The sequence below is a fragment of the Protomyctophum parallelum genome, assembly GCF_964188405.1.
Source record: "Protomyctophum parallelum genome assembly, chromosome: 12".
Classification (NCBI taxonomy): domain Eukaryota; kingdom Metazoa; phylum Chordata; class Actinopteri; order Myctophiformes; family Myctophidae; genus Protomyctophum; species Protomyctophum parallelum.
In genome coordinates, this window is record NC_139712.1 from 9,940,552 (window position 1) to 9,947,380 (window position 6,829).

The 6,829-nt window shown below is 43.5% G+C and overlaps 1 pseudogene across 1 annotated transcript in view; it reads right to left on the bottom strand.

Annotated features, from left to right (window-relative positions):
• Positions 1-1,664: 1,664 nt before the first annotated feature.
• LOC310868279 (crystallin J1B-like) overlaps positions 1,665-6,829 on the bottom strand; it is a 41,813-nt pseudogene continuing 36,648 nt past the window's right edge. Inside the window, exons 8-10 of the transcript XR_014571067.1 lie at positions 5,386-5,463; positions 2,841-2,980; positions 1,665-2,399 (exon numbers count right to left, since the gene is read on the bottom strand). The product of XR_014571067.1 is annotated as a crystallin J1B-like (transcript). The remainder of the gene's footprint in view (positions 2,400-2,840; positions 2,981-5,385; positions 5,464-6,829) is intronic.

Here is a 6,829-nt window from a genome sequence, read left to right on the forward strand (position 1 = left end):
AGGGGTCAAGAGACCCGAAACTCTGATGACCTTGGGATACATCACAGAGGACACGTCCCAGGTGATGACCTTGGGATACATCACAGAGGATACGTCCCAGGTGATGACCTCGGGATACATCACTGAGGATACGTCCCAGGTGCATCCATGCGATTCATCTTTTTCCCCCCCGTTCCAAATCTTCAAAATAAATAGTAACTATAAAGCTGTCAAATAACTGTAGTGGAGTAAAAAGTACAATATTTGGATCTGAGATGTATAGTGGAGTAGAAGTAAAAGTATTGTAAATACTCAAAAGTATACAAATGCCTCAAAATCATACTTAACCCATTCTGGACGGTGGAACCCCTTTTGGTGTTTTAAGCATTATGTTATATTTGAAAAACAGCAGATCTACAAGCTCGTAGCTTCGGCACTCTGTACGAGCTTGTAGATCAGGGTTTTTTTTGTAAGTAGGCTACAGTGCTTTAACCCATTCTGGGCGGAAACCCCTTTTGGTGTTTTAAGCATGTTATACTTTAGCTATTGAAAAATAGCAGATCTACAAGCTCATAGCGCGCCACCGAGTGGCGCGCTACGAGCTTGTAGGTCTGCTATTTTTGAAAATAATCGTGAAAATGTGCCACAAATCCTGACAGAAAACTGTCAGAATTGATTAGATATTTTTTTATAAATGTCGACGTCAAGACTAAATGGGTTAAGTAAATGTACGTAGCTACTTTACCCCATTCCGTACACCATACAGTATGTCAAAGATATTACGGAATTTGGCGTGGTGGTGTTTATCCCATTCTGTACGGGAACCCATTTTGGTGTTGGCATCATGTTGTGCTTTAGCTATTGAAAAATAGCAGATCTACAAGCTCGTAGCGCGCCACCGAGTGGCGCGCTACGAGCTTGTAGGTCTGCTATTTTTTTTTTAAATCGAAGAACGACTGACATTTTTAGAATCTGATCTCAGGTCAGAATGGGTTAATCACACCAGTGTGTGTCCAGTGGAAACCTCGTATGAATCTGATCTCAGTTCAGAATGGGTTATGGATACCATTCAAAACAGTTTGGGCCGGTTTTCTCTGAATACGTTAATAATGGAAGTCAGCAGTTTTAGGGAAGAATCTCCGAGGGGGAGTATAGGTTGTCTCTCTCCTTGTTCCAGGAGTATAAATCTCTGTGAATCTGTTTTTTTCACCTCGGTAACAACCAGTGTTGTTTTCGTCGACTAAAACCAAGACGAAAAATGTTCGTCGACTACCTATTTCCACTGACTAAAACAAATGGAAACTAAATGAAAACTAAGCTACGATGACTAAAACTGAGACTAAATATATTGACAATTTCGTCGACACATAAAAACTAGACTAAAATGTTAGGAAGGGACTAGTGGACAAGAGATCCAGTATAAGTCATTTTACACTTGGTTTCATGCTGAAAATAGCAGATCTACAAGCTCACGCCCGAGAGGCATCCTAACCAGATGCTCCGAATCACCTAAGCTGGCTCCTTTCCAGGCAAAGAAGCAGCGAATACTCCGAGTCTCTCTCGCGTAACTGAAATTATCACCCTTATGAAAAGTCAACATATATACAATATTTAAACAAGGGAAGGGACCTGCAGTATTTTAATATATAGACAGCCAGATGTTACAAGGCAACATATTAGTCATGTAACAATGTGATAGCATTTATTGTTTACATTTATATTCATATATACATTTACTTGGTTACAGCATGCTGCTTTGACAGAGGCAAGAGTGATCAAGTTTCATTCAGTGCAATAAGACTTTAGAATGGAACTTTCATGAATGGCCATAAGCAAAGTACAACTGCAACTTGAAATGCACCTTTTTTACTTAAAGCATACAACATACAAGCACTTTTTCTTACTTACATAATCTTGGCTAATTAGACTAGCTGTGTGCTGACTATGGTCTTGGCTAACTAGACTAGCTGTGTGCTGACTATGGTCTTGGCTAACTAGACTAGCAGTGTGCTGACTATGGTCTTGGCTAACTAGACTAGCTGTGTGCTAACTATGGTCTTGGCTAACTAGACTAGCGGTGTGCTGACTATGGTCTTGGCTAACTAGACTAGCGGTGTGCTAACTATGGTCTTGGCTAACTAGACTAGCGGTGTGCTAACTATGGTCTTGGCTAACTAGACTAGCGGTGTGCTAACTATGGTCTTGGCTAACTAGACTAGCGGTATGCTAACTATGGTCTTGGCTAACTAGACTAGCGGTGTGCTGATTATGGTCTTGGCTAACTAGACTAGTGGTATGCTAACTATGGTCTTGGCTAACTAGACTAGCGGTGTGCTGACTATGGTCTTGGCTAACTCCAGCAGTCGAGGATAGCGAAACGTCCTGTCCTTCCATGACTCGGGGATTCCTTGGAGGCCGGCCTGAAAACACATCAAATTAGACTTTGTTAAACAGACCGTTTTACTCAGAGACTGTTCATCATGTTTACCTCTCTCTCTCTCTCTCTCTCTCTCTCTCTCTCTCTCTCTCTCTCTCTCTCTCTCTGTCTCTGTCTCTGTCTCTGTCTCTGTCTCTGTCTCTGTCTCTGTCTCTGTCTCTGTCTCTGTCTCTGTCTCTGTCTCTGTCCCTCTCCTTCTCCCTCTCCCTCTCTCTCTCTCTCTCTCTCTCTCTCTCTCTCTCTCTCTCTCTCTCTCTCTCTCTCTCCCCCCCCTCTCCCTCTCTCTCCCCCCTCTCTCTCTCTCTCTCTCTCTCTCCCTCTCCCCCTCTCTCTCTCTCTCTCCCCCTCTCCCCCTCCCCCTCCCTCTCCATCCCTCTCCCCCTCCCTCTCTCTCCCTCTCTCTCTCCCCCCCCTCCTCACTGACCTGTGCCCCTAGGCAGGCTCCTATGAAGGCGGCCCGGCTGGCGGTGCACCCCCCGCAGCGCATGGTGGTCCTGACGGCCTCGTCCAGACGGGTCAGGGTCAGCACGGCGTGCAGCGCTCCCTGGAACGCCCCGGGCACGGCTGGATGGACACAACGGGAACGCCGACGTAAGAACCACCGTCACACATTATACAGACACAACGGGAACGCCGACGTAAGAACCACCATCACACATTATATACAAGTGGTATAGGCTATATAGGTAAAGTATATAGCAATAAGTCCACGGGGGTGCAATAAGTCTGGGGTGCAGTCCGAAGAAAGACAAAAGAAGAAATTACAGTCATATCTGATTTTAAACCTGTTCCATATCTAGGTCTAAGATTTATTAGGCATTTGAGCCACAGACCACCATTTGATGAGACCCAAAACGTATAATATTTTGTCCCATGCTGTATTGATGTTGGTACCATATTATACGACAGGCATATAACAGGCAAACCTTGATTTAAAAATATCAGTCAAATGGAGTCACAAATGCTACAGCAAGAATCCTTTGTTATCCCCATGCAGTAAAAAAGAACGCGAGCCCCTCGGCTCAGCGGTTGGGCATAAGAAAAAGAGAAAGCTTGTAGGGGGGGGGGGGGGGATCATTAATTCCCAGATCAAAGGTAGAAGCACCTTCTTCTGGAGCGAGGCTAACGGATGTGCTGACATGAGGAAAAGGAAACGCCATGAAGCCGCCATGCCAAGTCAAACAGACCGCGAGTCCTGCTGTGACCTGCTAGCCGGGCTGGCTACTCTGAATGTACTTAACCCATTCTGACCTGAGATCAGATTCATACGAGGTTTCCACTGACTGGACACACACTGGTCTGATTAACCCATTCTGACCCGAGATCAGATTCTAAAAATGTCAGTCGTTATCTTCGATTTTTCAAAAATAGCAGACCTATACAAGCTCGTAGCGCGCCACTCGGTGGCGCGCTACGAGCTTGTAGATCTGCTATTTTTCAATAGCTAAAGCATGACATGATGCTGACACCAAAATGGGTTCCCGTTCAGAATGTACTTAAGTATAAAGAGTAACAATACTCTGTTACCTGCTGTGACCTGCAGCCGGGCTGTCGAGCGCTGCACTGATACTCTGAATGTACTTAAGTATAAAGAGTAACAATACAGTATTAAAATACCAATACAAGAAAAATCCTGTGTTCAGTGTAACTAAGTATTGGCATCAAAGTAAGTGCCGGTATACTTAACGCATTATGGACGGGAACCCCTCTTGGTGTTTTAAGCATTATGTTCTACTTTAGCTATTGAAAATAGATCGTAGATCTGCTATTTTTGGAAAGAATCGTGAAAATGTGTCGCAAATCTTTGAATATATATATATTCTTTCAGAGCGAACGTTTATAAATAAAATCTTTGCATCTGGGGGTCCCTGTACCTACATATGTTCAGATGGGGGTCCACGGACAAATACAGATAATAACATAAAATAAATGTATTGCAAGAACTATACAACATTGATGTCGTCAAGGCTACAGAACCATTGTTGCGTCCTTTTCAGGATGTTTTCAAGGCTGTGTACAGCAGAGCAGTCCATATTCGTTCGATAACATCTTTTCATGTGTTTAAAACTGTGCTGTCCTCTCGTCTTCAGAGACTATACCTGTTCATGTTTTCACTGATCATCACTGTAGCAGATCCATGATGTAATGATCCATGTGTTATTATGTCTACGTTATGTCCATGTTATGTGAAATGTTGTTTTGTTGCAGCTTTTGTTTTGTTGTTGTTTGTTTCTTGTTTATCTAGGAATTGTATTGTTTTGTCTTGTCTGGTTGAATTGTTTGTAAATAAAGTGTCTTTATGTATGAAGTGTATTTAGTGAATTGCGGAGCCCGTTGAAAACGAAATGGTTCATCTCAAGAGGATTGTTCCTAATGAAGAATTTCAGACAATAAAGTAGTTTAATGAGAGAACACGCGTATTATTCGCTCACCTCATGCAGTGGCGTGCACAGATAGACACTAGGGGGTGCTAGAGCAGCCCTTTTGTGTCGGCATCATGTTATGCTTTAGCTTTTGAAAAATAGCAGATCTACAAGCTCATAGCGCGCCACCGAGTGGCGCGCTACGAGCTTGTAGGTCTGCTATTTTTGAACAATCGAAGAACGACTGACATAGAAACGTAGCTTTTTTAAGAAAACTGTCAGGATGTAAGAAGGACATTTTTAGAATCTGATCTCAGGTCAGAATGGGTTATTAAGGCAACCGGCCGGTTCCACGTGCTATAGGTGCCCTTTTTTTTCACTTGAGCACCTGCCCCTCTAAATGTCTGTGCACGCCACTGACCTCATGTGTTGGTGAACAGTACAGTGAAAGTACAGTGAGAGAGCACACGTATGTTGGCTCACCTCATGTGTTGGTGAACAGTACAGTGACAGTACAGTGAGAGAACACACGTATGTGGCTCACCTCATGTGTTGGTGAACAGTACAGTGACAGTACAGTGAGAGAGCACACGTATGTTGGCTCACCTCATGTGTTGGTGAACACGGCGGGTATGAGCTGTTGGGAAGTCCTGGCTAGGCTCTCCTTCACCTCCTGGATCTGGGCTGCAACAGAGAGATGATTTAACCCGTTCTGACCTGAGATCAGATTCTAAAAAAATGTCTTCTACATCCTGACAGTTTTCTGAAAAAGCTATGTTTCTATGGTCAGTCGTTCTTCGATTTTTCAAAAATAGCAGACTTACAAGCTCGTAGCGCGCCACTCGGTGGCGCGCTATGAGCTTGTAGATCTGCTATTTTTCAATAGCTAAAGCATAACGTAATGCTAACACCAAAAGGGGTTCCGGGCCCAAAATGGATTAAAATGCATTACAATTGACATATTTAGGCTCTTAATTAATCCAGATTTAATCCGATTTACAGTAAGCGGAAACAAAAACAGATTACCATCAAAATACATCAAAATAGTCCATCATGAGTCAGTCATACAGTACGTAAGCTAAGAACCTAACAGTGGAATATCTAAATATTGAAACTATGCGTATACACTATATAGAGTGCTATGTCTGAAAGGTCACTGAGGCGTTAGGGTAAGTGCAAAGGGGCCGATTCATACTCCTATTTTACCACTGTTTCTGCGCTGTAGTGCCGAAATGATTTTGGCTCGTCAGAAATTTTCAGTAGCACCGAAGAGCCGACTTTAGGACGGTACCCCCCCCCCCCCCCCCCCCCCCCCCCGAACCTCAAATGACGTCACATTGTAGGCTCTACAGCGCCGAAACCCAGTTAAATTCGGCTCTGAAATAGGAGTATGAATCGCGCCTTAGATTGGGGTGTGAGTTTGCTGTGATAGGAGTGTATACCTGCATCGATTGATCTTGGTACAATTTGATCTATTGTAGATTCTGACCTTCAAATGTACATTATTTTTGTTTTGATTGTATTGTTGTATTGCTGTATTGTTCTTTCTGCTTTGGCAATGTAAACGTATGTTTTCTCATGCCAATAAAGCCCTTTGAATTGAAGTGAATTGAGTTGAGTCTGCAGTTTCTGATCGCAGTTGGGAAGTGCTTTCCATAATAGTTTTTGGAGGAGCCAGAAGGGAGAAGAGTTTGGGGAGCATGCGTGTGAAGCGCTGTTGTCCCGGCCGTGTTTTTAGTTAGTTCTGACCTGAGATCAGATTCATACTAGGTCTTCCACTGGACACACACTGGTCTGATGAACCCATTCTGACCTGAGATCAGATTCTAGAAATGTCAGTCGCTCTTCGATTTTTCAAAAATAGCAGACCTACAAGCTCGTATCGCGCCACTCGGTGGCGCAATATGAGCTTGTAGATCTGCTATTTTCAATAGCTAAAGCATAACATGATGCTGACACCAAAACGGGTGCCCGGTCAGAATGGGTTAATTAATCCAGATTTAATCCGGTTTACAGTAAGCGGAACAAAAACAGATTACCATCAAAATAC